Source organism: Tursiops truncatus, chromosome 15 (assembly GCF_011762595.2).
Source record: "Tursiops truncatus isolate mTurTru1 chromosome 15, mTurTru1.mat.Y, whole genome shotgun sequence".
NCBI lineage: Eukaryota > Metazoa > Chordata > Mammalia > Artiodactyla > Delphinidae > Tursiops > Tursiops truncatus.
In genome coordinates, this window is record NC_047048.1 from 19,457,618 (window position 1) to 19,473,537 (window position 15,920).

General features: G+C 41.3%; 1 protein-coding gene across 14 annotated transcripts in view; it reads right to left on the reverse strand.

The window, feature by feature from the left end:
* Positions 1-15,920, reverse strand: part of TNRC6A (trinucleotide repeat containing adaptor 6A) — a 211,240-nt gene that overhangs the window by 171,386 nt on the left and 23,934 nt on the right. For 9 of the 14 annotated variants that reach the window (XM_073792200.1, XM_073792198.1, XM_019921768.3 and 6 more), the window contains one exon: positions 6,850-6,899. The exons of the other annotated variants lie outside the window; for them this stretch is intronic. The gene's annotated coding sequence lies outside the window, so the exon portion shown is untranslated. The remainder of the gene's footprint in view (positions 1-6,849; positions 6,900-15,920) is intronic. 14 annotated transcript variants of the gene reach the window in all.

Below are 15,920 nucleotides of genomic sequence, written 5' to 3' on the forward strand. Positions count from 1 at the left end.
TTGGCACGTGTTAAGGAAGAGGTTTCCATCATATGCCTCTCTGCAAACCACTGCAATCTGGCTTCTGCTGGCACCACGCCAGGGAAACTGCATTCCCCAAGGCTCTCAGTGCCCTACATATTGCCAAATCCAATGCACTTGGCTGGGGACCAATAAATATGTAATGAATTGAGGAATGGATGATCAAAGAATCTCAGATCAACAGTCAACATCATACTGAACAATAAAACACTGGAGTTGTCTCTTTAAAGTCAGAAGCTAAACCAGGATATGAGCTACCACTGTCATTTGATGTTTTTCTGGAAGCTCAAGCAAAACCAAACAAAGCAGCATGGAGACAAAACAAGGTATAGCTCTTGGCAAGGAGACAAAAATGATCTTTCCTTGCATGAAACCTAGCAGAATCATCCAAAAACTATCAGCAATAAGAAGAGAGTTCTGGAAATTTACAAAATAAACACTCAAAGAGCAATAGTTTTCCCCCCAAATCAGCAAATGGAATGTCCATGGAATGATGAGTTATGAGACAGCTGAGAAAGTACAATATAAAGAAGGCACAGGGAATTCCCTGGCAGTCCAGTGGTTAAGACTTGGCACTTTCACTGTGGTGGCCCAGGTTCAATCCCTGGTTGGGGAACTAAGATCCTGCACGCTGTGTGGCACGGCCAGAAAAAAGAAGGCACAGAATCCCATGAATAAAAAGTAAAACAGTCTAGGTGAAAGATACAGAATCCTAGCTCTACAAATTAAAAAAAAAAAAGTTGTAAGAAGAATAAGATTTTTTTTAAAAAATTGACTAGGGGTTTCCCTGGCAGTGCAGTGCTTAAGAATCTGCCTGCCAACGCAGGGGACACGGGTTCAAGCCCTGGTCCGGGAAGATCCCACATGCTGCAGAGAAACTAAGCCTGTGCGCCACAACTACTGAGCCCGTGTGCTACAAACTACTGAAGCCCGTGTGCCTAGAGCCTGTGCTCTGCAACAAGAGAAGCCACTGCAATGAGAAGCCCGTGCACCGCAGTTAAGAGTAGCCCCAGCTCGCCGCAACTAGAGAAAGCCTGTGCGCAGCAATGAAGACCCAATGCAGCAAAAAATAAATAAATAAAATAAATAAATTTATAATAAATAAATAAATAATTGGCTAAATGTGAAGAATAAATGATGCTTATGTTACGAATTTAACATTTAATTCTAGGTGAAAGAGACAGGCTAGATATCTATCATAAACAGATCACACAGAGCTTAACTATGAGAGAGGGTCAAGGTTGTTAAAATGGAGCTGATATTGCCCCAACCTGGAAAGCATATCCCACTTCCCCCGTTACTGCTTGTAATCACTGTCTGAAGTTCCCATACTTGTAACCTCAGTTTCCCTGAGATAATAATCTGCTCTCCTAGAGAAGTGACTTGACAAACGTGGGAAAGTCTAAAACCAAGAACCGGGACGATGAACCTATTTAGGTCCAACTTGAACCTCTTGGTTCAGCAGAAAGTTTTCACGGCCCCTGTGATAATTTGTGGGTTTTGCATATTATTTAAGGTGCATGAAATACTTAGAAGAATTTTATTATCTAATGTACATTTATTTTGAAATGTTATTGCTTGAATTTTCACACTATTCTAAGTACTGGGCATCTCGTCCCTGCCTTAAGTGAGCTTAAGTTCTACTCAGAGATGGACACAGAGAACAAACAAATACACAACTAGTATTATTTCAAAAGTGACTGATGCACCTATGGTCAATTAATCTATGACAAAGGAGGCAAGAATACACAATGGAGGAAAAACCATCTCTTCAACAAGTGGTGCTGGGAAAACTGGACAGCCACGTGTAAAACAATGAGATTATAACATTCCTTCACACAAAAATAAACGCAAAATGGTGTAGAGACCTAAATGTAAGACCTGAAACCATAAAACTCTTACAAGGGAACATAGGCAGAACACTCTTTGACGTAAATCATAGCAATATTCTTTTGGATCTGTCTCCTAGGGCAAAAGAAATAAAAGCAAACATTTAAAAAATGGCACCTAATTAAACTTAAAATCTTTTGCACAGCAAAGAAAACCATCAACAAAATGAAAAAAAAATGATGATATCAACCGACAAGTGGTTGATATCCAAAATATATAAACAGCTCATACAACTCAACATTAAAAAAACCAAACAACCAATCAAGAAATGGGCAGAAGGCCTGAATAGATATTTTTCCAAGGAAGACATACAGATGGCTAACAAGCACATGGAAAGACGCTCAGCATCACTAATCATTAGAGAAATGCCAGTCAAAACTACAATGAGATATCACCTCACACCGGTCAGAATGGCTGTCACAAAAAAAGTCTACAAATAATACATGTTGGAGAGGGTACAGAGAAAAGGGAGCCCTGGTGCACTGCTGGTGGCAACGTAAATTGACACAGCCACTAAAGAAAACAGTATGGGGGGGCCTCTAACAACAAAACTTGGAGCTACCGTGTGATCCAGCAATTTCACTCCAGGGTATAGATCCAGAAAAAACAAAAACACTAATTCAAAAAGATACATGCGCTCCAATGTAGTAGCAGCACTATTTATAAGAACAGCCAAGACAGGGAAGCAATCCAAGTGCCCACAACGGATGAATGAATAAAGAAGATGTCATACACACACACACACACACACACACACACACACACACACACACAGAGGAATATTGCTCAGCCATAAAAAAGAATGCAATTCTGCCATTTGCAGCAACATGGATGGACCTAGAGAATATTATGCTTAGTGAAATAAGTCAGAGAAAGACAAATGCTGTATGATGCCACATATATGTGAAATTTATAAAATAATACAAATGAATGTATAGGCAAAACAGAAACAGACTCACAAATATAGAAAATGAGTTAGTGGTTACCAAAGGGAAGAGGGAAGTGGGGGAGGGACAAATTAGGGTTATGGGATTAACAGATACTAACTACTACATATAAAATAGATAAGCAACAAGGTTATTTTGGATAACAAGGAATTATAGCCATTATCTTGTAATAGCTTTTAATGGAGTATAATCTACAAAAATACTGAATCGCTATGCCATATACCTGAAACTAGTATAATACTGTAAATCAACTACACTTCAATTTTTAAAAAGTCATTGATACTATGAAGAAAATAAGCCTGGTTAAGGTGATAGACATGAAAGAGAGTGTACTCTGGATCGAAGACTTCTCTGGGGAGGTATTTGAACTGAGATCTAAAATGTATGAAGAAGCAAACCATGCAGAAGCAAAGCATCCATGCACAGCAAAGAGAGAGTATAAAGTTTCAGAGGCAGAGACGAGCTTGGTGTGCTCCAGACTGTGCAAGGCAGCACTACGGCTGCAACAGAGTGAGCAATGGGGAGAGGAGGTTGAAAGCAAAGCAGATGCCAGGTCACGTAGGGCCTTGTAGACCACGTGGAAGAGTCTGGATTTTATTTTTAATGTGAAGGGAAGTCTTTGGGACGTCTTGAACAAGGGTGTCATGTGGTCTGATTTATGGTTTTTAAAAGCCCATGGGGGCTGCTGTAAGAATTAGTAGTCTGTTGGGAATTGCCTGGCTGTCCACCAGTTAGGACTCGGCGCCTTCACTGCCAGGGGCCCGGGTTGGATCCCCGGTCAGGAAACTAAGATCCCGCAAGCTCTGAGGCGCGGCCAAAAAGAAAAAAGAATTCGTAGTCTGTAGTAAGGAGGGGTATGAGTGGGAGCAGGCCAGCCAGTTGCGAGGTCCCTTAAAGAGTCCAGGTGGAAGATGATATTGGCTTGGAAGAGGACGGTAGCAGTGTAATTGGAGAGAAGTGACTAGTCTGAAGACAGGTTATGAAGACAGAACCAAAGAACTTACCTATGCCTTGACTGGGTGTGGGATGTGAGGCAGTGAGAAATCAGGAAAAACATGTAGCATTTTGGACTAAACGTCTGGGGGGGATGATGGAAACATACTGGGGTGGGGGGACAGGTTTGTTAAAGGGAAGTTGAGAATTCTAGTTTGGACATGTAAAGTTTGGAGTGCCTATTAGATACCCACGTGGTGGTGATAAGCAGGGAAACTAGGAGTGCGTCATCAGCCGTAGGTCAGCGGTCCCCAACCTTTTTGGCACCAGGGACCGGTTTCGTGGAAGATAGTTTTTCCGTGGATGTGGGTTGAAGGGTGTGGTTCAGGAGGTAATGAGAGCCATGGGGAGCCGCACATGAAGCTTCGCTCACTGGCCCATGGCTCACCTCCTGCTGTGTGGCCCGGTTCCTACCAGGACGTGGACCACTGCCGGTCCGAGGCCCAGGGGTTGGGGACCCCAGCCGCAGGTGGTATTTACGGACATGAGACCTCAGATAACAGAGGAAAGGATTTAAGTGGAGTGATGTTGAGGTCTGAGGCCTGAACCCTGGGGCATATTTAGGGCAAGTGGGAAGAGGCGGAGGAAAAAACAAACGGGCCAAACCAAGAGGGAACAGGAGGCAGGCCAAGATTTTGGTGCTGTGGAACACAGGAGAAGAAAGTGATTCATTGTGTCAAATGCTGCTGAGAGGTTGAGGAAGATGACGACAGAGATGTGGGCATTGGATTGGCAAACTGCAGGTCATCGGCAACCTTCACTAGAGAGGATTCATGGGACTTGTAAAAATCTGATTGGAGAGGGCAATCATGGGGCCAAAAGTACAAGTGGAGGTCTACACATCACACGTCTAAACATTTAAATTTTATCAGTCAAGCAAACTGCTAAATAAAATATTATTGTATTTATTACATATTGGAAGGCGAGTTCCTTACCAGAAGGAACTGGCATAGAGAGAACTGGTACCCTGACCTGCTCCCCCAGCTTTTTCTTCTCTCCCTCCAGATTGAATATCCAAGTTCCACCTACACATGCTTCCCCAACCCTCCACCCTAGTCAACAGCCATCTCTGAGGCGTAGAGATATATACACCACATCCCTTGGATCTGGGGAACAGCCCCTAATAGGCCCTGGGAGCTGGTTTGGGACCATTTAGACAGGGTCCTAGGCATCCTGAGTGAGGTCTGGGGAGGCGGCAAATCCAAAGGTTTGTGTTCCCCTCATGGGGGGAACTGAGTGGGGTCCTCTAAAGCATGGGGCTTAGGGGCAGTACTGGAGTGGGTTAAAGAGAGAACGGGGAATATGAGGTGAAGTGGTGAGAAAGCAGTGTAGACAGCTCTTTGGAGCGACTTTTCCTATAATGGGGAAGTAGCTGGAAGGAAAGGAAAAGCCAAAGAAAACTTAGTCTTTTTGCTTTTTAAAGACAGCACTTTTGCATGGTGATGGAAAGGATGAGTGGAGGAGAGGATGGGGATAATGTTGGGCCCACAGTCCTTCAGCAGGTGAGAGGGACAGGATCTAAGCCTCAGGGGGAGAGATTGGTACGGACAGTTCTTCCACTATTAGATGAGGGAGAGCAGATTCAAAGGGCACAGATGTAGGTAGCCTGGTAAATCTGGCAGTGGGAGGAAGAAAAATCATTCTTTTCTAATTGCTTCTAATGTTTACAATTACTTAGCAAATGAGATCATCCACTGAGAGTAGGGAGAGACAAGTTGTGAAAAGTTATCTGAGACACTTAATGGTTAAGATGGTAAATTTTATATTATTATGTATTTTACCATAATTAAAAATAATAATAATCTTAGGGAGTTCGCTGGTGGCTTAGTGGTTAGGATTCCGGGCTTTCACTGCCATATCCCAGTTAAATCCCTGGTCGGGAACTGAGATCCTGCAAGCCGTGTGACACAGCCAAAAGAAAAAAAAAATTTCAAAAGATGACAAAAGGCTAATAAATAACCATCCTCCCCTTTTTCAAAAAAAAAAAAGCTACCTGGGAAAACAGGAGAGTAAATATATTAGGGAAATGTAATATTAGAGGCAGTACTAGGAGCTTACTGGAGACTTATGGACATAAATTTAAAGCAAAACCAATAAGCTTAATCGTGCATGTTTTTCCTCTGCTACCTTCAGTTACCAGGGTACAAACAGGTGAAGGAGGCAGAAAGTTGGGTTAAGAGAATTTGATTGATGTAAGAAGATTTGTGACTTTAATTAAAAAATAGTTAAGAGAATTTGATTGACTTAGACTAAAACTGAATGCTTAAAAACTTCTGGATTAGTAAACAATTTCAGATTTATTAGGTTTGTAAATAGTGTTTCAGTGCTTAGCAATTTTGTTTGTTTCATTTATAAGTCTGCCTTGTAAGACGTTTGAAGCACTGAAGAGAATAAAATCTGTAATTGTGGTTAAAAATGTCAAAGCTGGAAAAAAAAAAATGCCAAAGCTGGGCTTCCCTGGTGGCGCAGTGGTTGAGAGTCCGCCTGCCGATGCAGGGGACGTGTGTTCGTGCCCCGGTCCGGGAAGATCCCACATGCCGCGGAGCAGCTGGGCCCGTGAGCCATGGCCGCTGAGCCTGTGTGTCTGGAGCCTGTGCTCCACAACGGGAGAAGCCACAACAGTAAGAGGCCCGCATACCGCAAAAAAAAAAAAAAAAAAAGCCAAAGCTAAGGGAATGTTATTAATCAAGATTGTAAGTGATGTTAAATATTTAGGAGAATTTACTATGTCAAATTTACAAGCTAAGTTAGCACTGATATAAGAACAAATGAAAATGAGTCTAACTTTAGATAAGACTTATAAATACAACAATATCATCTGTGAGTTATATGTTAAAGGCTTAGGGAAAATTGGGTTTTTACATTTAAAAATTTAGCAAATTGAGCATTAATTAAAATACAAGTAATTGTAAGTATACTCTTGTACTCACTAAGGCCCAAATTTAGATGCTAAAAATATGGCTGTTCCCTATGAGATGCCATCTTATGCCAGTCTCACCATTTTATTTTCTCAGCACAGGTATCTACCTTCCATGTTCCAAAATTCCACTAAAATGACAGAAAAATATGCATTATTTACATATACAAAATCATTTATATTTAATATATATTATTTATATATAAAATATCTATATGGTCTGGCAAATTTTGCATTTACATCTATAACTGCCAAAACTAAGAAAGAGTCCTATTAGTAAATCAGAAATGATGAAGAATTCCTGTAAGATAGAATATATAAGGGTTCCAATCAACGGCAAAACTAGGGTGGAGAAACTTGACACTAAACACTCCTGAGGGAAGGTAGCTCTTCCTAAGGAATCCAGGGGGAAATCCAAGATTAGAGTAAACAAGCAGAAGAGAGAGAGAGAGGTCCGCCTGGACAGTTGTTAAAGTAATTAAATACAGGGCTGCATTTGGCCTGGCTGGATCAGATATCGCCCTCTAGCTGGCAGCTCAAGGCAGATAAAGTTCCCAGGATAAAGACCCCAGGACTACTTTTTGAATAGGGGAATAAATACCTTTCTTGGAGAAGGCTCTGAACTTGAAGGCTGGCCTGGATGGGGAAGCAGAGCCTTTTTAACGGGGCCTCCAAAACAATAGGGACTGAGGTTGGGGAGGAAGAGAAAAGGTTGTCCCCAGTGCCTGGTCCTGTCATTGCTACATGGGTAGCTCTCCAAGGTAGGATGCTTCAGAATAACTGCAGGGGCAGCCGAAGGAGGCAAGCAGTGCCCCGGAGAATACTCAGCTACCTACCAAGAAGGATAGAATATCTCGACCCCTAGAATATAAACTACCTGGTCTGGCAGTACATTTACCCCATCCCTTAAAATCCCAGGAATTGGCTCCGGAAATAAGAACAGGGATCCTCATTTGGACTAACAATGCTCCAGCTTCCAACACTGCAAGTTCTAGAGAAAGGAGTGGTGGATACAAGAAACATAGTGTTTATAAACACTAGTAAAACTTATGACTATATCTAAATAAATGCGGATATGTTTATTGTGAGAAAAATTAAAAACTGGAACTAGAATTTCATAAGATTTCAACATTGGAGGGGACAGGAAAGGGTCTGAAAGTAGGTCGTGGCTTGAATTATTCCAAGGGGGCTGTAGAGGCAAAGTCAATCTAGATACTGATGGGAAGATATCTGACAGGAGATTTAAGATGAATTGGAATGGGTCATGCAGGAGGCTTCTGGGGTGCGGGAAATATTTCATTTCTCAACGTAAAAATGTTGTTTTGTTTGCTTTATGTTTTTTTCCCCTGAGTGTCTTATATTTCTGTACATAAGGTATTTTATAATAAAACATTTAAAAAATCAAGAGTGACTGCTAGATTTGGGATTTTCAAAGCTGGCTGCATATACAACATGGGGAAGGTTTAAAAATACTGATGGCCAGAGCACACCCCAGACCAAATGAATTAGAATCTCTGGGATGGGGACATATGTATCTGAGAACCACTGTACAAAAAGAATAAAAATAAACAAATTCAATGGGAAGAAACAGTAATCACGATCAATGTTAATGGGTTAAATTCTCAAAGTAAAAGAACTCAACAAGATCACCGAAATCCAAGTTTCCTTCATTTCTCAGGTTTCCTATCTTAGTATTGGCTCTGTTCTCAGATTCCTTGTGGCTACAGGACTGCTGTAGAAATGTTATCCCTATGTGCTTTTAGGTTTATATTAAGAGGGAAAGAACTCTTGAGTGTATGCCAGATATCTCAGCAAAACCTTCATGGCATCTCTTTTCTTCTACTGTGATCATGTGCTTAACCCTGAGCTAATCACTGTGACCAGGAGACTTTGGTTGGCCAGGCCTACATCACAGGCATGCCCAAACTCGGGGTGCAGTCAATACTGCCAGAACTACATGGGATGAAAGTGTGGGGGAGAGCTGGAGCCTCAGGCAAAACCCAGAAGCTGTTAGCAGAAGTAGAGTGAATGGAAGCTGGGCAACCAAAGAGAAAAACAAATTCCATAATGGAAATATAGATTCAAGGCATTAGAAAACAATAAAAACTAAACCAAAGTGGGTAGGTTCAAAGTGGAGGTTAAGGAGATGGAAACTGGTTAAAAAAAATATCCTGCCCTACAGAAACAGTTGTCTATGGGCTTGACTGAGGCCAGAGAAGAAGCTATTAAGGACAGTGGACAAGCTGAGCCAATCTCCATGGCTACCAGTCCATCCTATATCCCCAAATATGTATCTGCAGCTCAGATTTCTCTCTCCACGTTTATATACACACTTGCCTTCTGGACAACTATACTACATGCCTAAGAGGCAGTTCAAATTCATCATGTCCAAAACTTAATTACCAAAAGACGCCAACGCTCCTCTTCTTCAATTCCTTTTCTTCGTTAATTACCTCAGGCTCTAAACCAGGAATGCAGAATCATCTTTTAATTCCTTCCTCTCTCACCTCCATGTCTCATCTTTCTCTAAGAATGGTTTCTATCTCCATTCTTCATCAAGATTTAGCACAATTGTAATTTAATCTTTGGGTAATTTGTTTGAATAGTGATCACTCCCACTAGGCTGGATCCAGGACAAAAGGCCCATTGCAGTCTTTCCATTTTTGTGTCCCCAAATCTGAGCTCTGCTACTGGCGTTCAGTACTGGCGAGTATTTGTAGAAGGGTTAAAATCAAGTCTGCCAGCACCCAGTTTTATGTGCCGTTTTCCAAACTCAACACTATATTACTACCTGAGTAATCTTCTGAAAATACAGATCTGACCCTATTTTCCCCTCTGTTTAAAATCTTTGCATCTTTCAATGACCCCCTCATTCCCTAAAGGAAAGCAGCGTTTCTTAAACTTTCAGTGTCTAATAACTACTTACTAGCTCTCTGGAGCATATTGAAAACCTCCAATTTTAGGTTAACATTCATAAAATTTTTAAATAATAAAATGAGTATAAATTAACTTAAAAATTAATAATATTCAAGTATCCCTTGTTATCCAAGCCTATTTATCTCCTGAGTTTGAGTTTGGAAATCAAGTTCATAGAGCAAGAGATACATATACTTGGTACCTGAATTCTGGATAACAAGTAGCAAGAGTTTGGATAGTGCAGTATACCAGGCCTACTAAAAAGAAGTATTCAAATATACTCAGATCCTGAGTTTGGGTAGAGAGAGTTGAAATAGCAAAAGTAGGATGATGAGAAATATCAAGTCAGCGAAAGGGATACTGTTATTTGCAATCAATCATTAAAGTATATAACATACACACATATATATGTGCATCTGGATTAATGACAGATTCCATTTATTTTGTTCTGCTCAACTAGAGAGCATAACTAAGAATTATGGGCAGCAAATGCTTGGTGGCCCTACAGACGGTTGTGTATATTTGGATGGGACCTATACCTAGAAAAAGTGGTGAAGTCTCTCACTAAAGGCCGCTTTCACAAGCAAGTAAGTCAAAGAATATATCTTATTCAAAGGCTGGATGGTTGGATGTTTTAACTTGGATGGTAGTTGCAAATGAATTTCTAATGTTTTTTGTTTGGGTTCAGCTCTGGAAAGAATTTCTCCATTTTTTCTGGCATAGTGAATGTTTTTTAAATATGCCCAATAATATGTTGTTGATATCTTTCTCCAGAAAATGAAAAAAGTCAAGTATTAGGAAAGAGTCAATGCCTGCTAACAGAGCCTCTTCACCACAGTTCAATTTCCTGATATCTTATCCTTGGCACTGAATGTCCTAAGAGGTTGGGCCTGAAGTGAGAGGTTTGAGCTTTTCAAGCTACTGCCCAGGGCATGTTGACACCCACTTGAAATCACTGAGATAACATTTCCTTACAACACTGGTAATGACCCAGATTTATGGTTTCTGGCTTTCCCTGGCATTATTGGTGTTATAAAGAAGTCTTATCTCCTCCCTCCTTTCAATTATTCACATGAGTACCTTCCCCTTGGATAGCCAGCACGCTTTACGGTGGAGAAACAGTTTTAGTACACGCCGCCCATTTCTTCACAAAACACACGGGAAAGACATGGGCTCCCTGATGGAGATTTGATTGTGCTAACAATTTTTGTTACTTCTTCAACACTTAGAGAGGATCAGCATGCGTAACTGTTCTTGGTAAATAAAACAGCGTGCAATTTTAGCACCTGGATACAACTATTTTTGAGTAGTCAAGTGAGGTACATGGCAAAAATGGCCCTAACCCTTCATCCCTCCTTATGTCCATGCCCTCTGTCACAGTGTGGTAGCACCCTCCCACTCTACCTCTGAGCTGGCCATGGGACTTGCTGTGGCCCAGTGGGATTTGCTGTGGCCCGATGGGATGGTAGCAAATGTGACAAAGCAGAGACCTGAAGAGTGCTTGCGTGTTTGGGCTTGCTTGTTCTTGTTCCTCTGCCTTTGCCTTAAGAATATGCTTGGGCCAGCCTGCTAGAAGATGAGATGCATAGAGTAGAGTTACCCAACTTGTCCCAGCCAAGTCTATCCCAGACTAGCCATGCTGATACCCAGACACATGAAAGAACCCAGCTGAGAGGAGCAGAGCTGCCTACACCACCCACAGCCAGGACTGGCTTCATGGCTATGGGGCCTTTGTAGTCACACAGGGTCCTGTGCTAAGAAAAGTCCCATGCTTCGTTTCATATTCTGCTGTCATGACCCTGAAATTCTTAATAACTTTTGAATAAGGGGCCATGCATTTTTATTTTGCACTGAGCTCCACAAATCATGTAGCTGGTCTTGCCCACGTTCTAGCATGACACCTGGAGGAGCCTAGCTGAGATGGGGAGGAGCCTCACGGGCCTACAGACTCATGAGATTAATCAATTCCTACTGTTGAAATGACTAGGGTTTGTAGTTGTTTTACATTTTGTAGCAATAGATACTGACACACCAAGCCTTTTTTTGCTGGACGCATGGTTGGTCCTCCATCAGCATTACCTCAAATACACTTCTAACCTGCATCATATCTCACAAAAATATTAGATTAATTGATAATGAGAATTCAAAATTATAAATTATGTCTTTCTCATTCATATAGCTACCACGGAGATGCAAAAAGCTGGTTCATTCTTTTCCCACAAGTGGTTTCACTCAACTGTAAAACAAAATATTGGCTGTCATCAGTACAACAGTAATAGTCCCACCCTCTTTGTGTGCCATTTGTGCTATGCAGCATACTCTCCTGACATTAGGTTTGCTTGTGGCCACTTTAGCTTTCTTCCTCAGCATTTTATTTGTCTTGAATTTGAGGCTGGTTTTATAAGCATGTTGGCCATAGCATGACTTGTATCTGTTGATGCTGTTGCCTTGCTGTCTTTGCATTTAGAAATAAAATTAATCAATTTCATACCAGAAAATATTATTTTGTGCTTGGTCCCAGAAAAACTACTGGTTGACCTATAAGGTTATGCTATTTTGGAAATGATGTAAAATCTCTGAGAGCATCACGAAGCTCTCTGACAGGGTTTTCTAATACAGAGTGCGCAAGGGGGGATAAATCCCTTGTTCAATAAAATCCAGTTTTTAGATATTCATAGCCACACTTCCCATTCACACTTTCCCTTTCAGCTGCTTGGGTGAAATAATCACATTCACAGATGCTCTTGTCCCAATAGATCCTGAAGTCCTGTTCACTAATTATGCTTCTGAATTGTAGAGTTTATACTACTATTTTTTTTTTTTTTCCGGTACATGGGCCTCTCACCGTTGTGGCCTCTCCCGTTGCGGAGCGCAGGCTCAGCGGCCATGGCTCACGGGCCCAGCCGCTCCGTGGCATGTGGGATCCTCCCGGACCGGGGCACGAACCCGTGTCCCCTGCATCGGCAGGCGGACTCTCAACCACTGTGCCACCAGGGAAGCCCTATACTACTATTTTTATCATTGCTTTTCCACTTCAATGAACCACTTTTTAGTCATTAATCTATTTTTGTTAATCAGAGCCATAACACAATAGTAACAACAAAAAATGCAAATTTTACACACATAAACAGTAATATTCCAATGATATAGCTAAAATAAACTATATCCTAGTAACTGATTTTAACTACATCTTGTTAAGTGTCTGACAGATTTGATCCATCCATATGTGTGAACCATTATTAAGAACATAATGGTATTTGATACTTTTTCTTCCATTTCAAATTCATAAAATTTTAAAGAACATATCTTTTTATTACTTGCGCCACAGAAGCTGCTTGAGGACCATTAGTTTTACAGATTAATTGATCACATTTTAGAAACACTGACCTAAAAGGCCTGAACTCTTTGACGTGATATATAAGCCATTTCACAATCTAGTCCCTTGATTCATATAAAACAATAGTTGTTATTAGTGTGTATACACACACACGTTGTTATTAGTATAACAATAACAATAGCAACAATAACACTTTCTATTTACTGAGACCTTAAATGATGCCATGTGATCAGGTGCCTTTCTAAGCATTTAAAAGGGATTCTCTTACTTCAAACTCACAGTAACCCTAGGAGGTAGGTACTAGTTTGTTATTATGAATTTACAGATAGGGAATTATGAATATTACAGAGGTACTTGCTCAAAATCACAGAGCTAGTAAGACGCCGAGCAGGAATCTGATTCCAGGCTTGTCTAACTCTCAAGGACTATATTACCTGGCCCCCACCCTGCCTCTTCAACCTCCCCTTCCTGTACTCTCTCACAAACGCTCGCAGCCTCTGTATGCCTCAGCGAGGCCACAGTACCTTCCATTCCCCAGAGGAGATGTCTTCCACCTGTGTCTGTGCCCATCTTATTCCTTCTGTCTGGAATGCCCTCCGCTTTTCCCCCCGTCACCCTTGTGAACTTTCATTCACCCTTCAGCACCCAATTTAAGAGTCTCCTCTATGAAGACTTTCCTTCCACCCACACCCCAGATTTTTACCTTGTCTGTAATATCAGCCTAAATTTTATTTCTTTCCATTCTCCAGACAAAGATGCAAAAATGTCTACAGTGACAGCTGAGTTATTAAGAATTATAAGATGACAGAACATAATTTACTACATTGTACCTGATTGTTCCCTGGTCTATCATTAGTCGACTCCAGTTATTGATTTATGCCTCAATGAATAGGCAATTCCTTACCTTAAAATGTTATTCTCAGCTGGTCAGAGGACAGAATTACTTTTTATTGCATCTCTAATAGCAACTAGTTAACTTCATGAGGCACAGGGAACACATTCTCTATTTTACTCTCTCCAATTTACTATCTGAGAGTGAGATCCATGATAATAAGTAAAATTTCTAAATTCACTGTCTCTAAGAACTGGTAGGGATATTGTTTTATGGATACTTAGAAAACACAGCTCTATCAAGGTGGCAAGAGTATATCTTTAGGTCTGCTGGTAATTAAGGAAGCTGTAAGTTAATCAGTTATATTCTCTCTGAAGAGAAAGTAGGGGCTTCCCTGGTGGCACAGTGGTTAAGAATCCGCCTGCCAATGCAGGGGACATGGGTTCGAGCCCTGGTCCAGGAAGATCCCACATGCTGCAGCAACTAAGCTCATGTGCCACAACTACTGAGCCTGCTCTCTAGAGACCACGAGCCACAACTACTGAGCCTGTGTGCCACAACTACTGAGCCTGCACTCTAAAGCCCACGAGCCACAACCACTGAAGCCCGTGCATCTAGTGCCTGTGCTCCGCAACAAGAGAAACCACTGCAAAGAGAAGCCCACGCACTGCAACGAACAGTAGCCCCTGCTCGCCACAACTAGAGAAAGCTCATGTGCAGCAACGAAGACCCAATGCAGCCAAAAATAAATAAATAAATAAATAAATTAAAAAAAAGAGAAAGTAGAAGGTGGTGGTTTAGAGCAATGGTCTCTAAACTCTTTTGAACACTCACTTCAGCAGTAGACATGTGAACCTTCACCCCCACAAATGTGTGTATTTATTTATAGTTTATGTATGTGTACTACTGCATTAACATTCAGTATGGAAAAACATTCAAAAAACATACAAAACATTCATGAAATGGAAACGAAAAGGAATGAGGTAAGGAATAAATAAAAATAGAAGTTCCACTATTTTCCTTCCTTACCCAGTGGATCATCTTGTGTACCTGCTGGGATACAATCACACTTCCAGCAGAAGACTCACTGGACAAATACCAACTGGCCCTGGTGGATCCAGATGCTGGGCTCACCCTAGTGGTCCCCAGCACCTGGTTGGCCCCTGTGGACCCAGGATCCAGGTCCAACTATGCAGACTCTGGTCCCAGACCCATCACTGCAGACCCAAGCACCAGGCCTGCCTGGTGAACCCGGGCTCCAGGTCCACCCCCAAGGACTCAGGCACCAGGTCTTCCTACCTGCTGACCCAGGCACCAGGCCTGCCCACTTATGGATATCACCTAGAATCTCTGGATGGGCTGACAGGTGAAGGGCTTTGCCTACTGAAGCCAGTCTATAAAGCTATTCTTCAAGGTGTAGACACCAACACAAGGCCACAAGGATCATGAATAATGAAGAAAACATGACACCACCAAAAGAAACTAATAAAACTTCAATGACTGACCCTAAAGAAATGGAGATCTATGAACTGTCTGACAAAGAATTCAGAATAATCCTCTTAAAGAAATTCAATGAACTACTACAAGAAAACGCAGATAAATAAATGAAATTAGGAAAACAATGCATGAACAAAATGAGAGGTTCAACAAAGAAACAGAAACTATGTACTAAAAAAAAGTAGAAATTCTAGAGTTGAAGAACACAATAATTGAACTGAAGAATTCAATAGAGAGCTTTGGCAGATTTGACCAAGCAGAAAAAAGAATTAGTGAGCTAGACGGCAGATCATTTGAAATCATCCAGTCAGAGAAGTCAAAGAAAAAAGAATGAAAGAGTCAAGAAAGCCTATGTGAATCATGATATACCATTAAAAGAAACAGTTACGCATTATTGGAGTCCCAGAAGAAGAGGGGGAAAGGGGGAAAAGAAAGCTTATTTAAAGAAACAGTGGCTGAGAACTTCCCAAACCTAGGGAGAGATTTGGACATCCAAGTTCATGAAGCTAATAGGTGACTGTAAAATTTCAACACCCAAATCATGTTTTCCAAGACAACGTAGAATAAAAT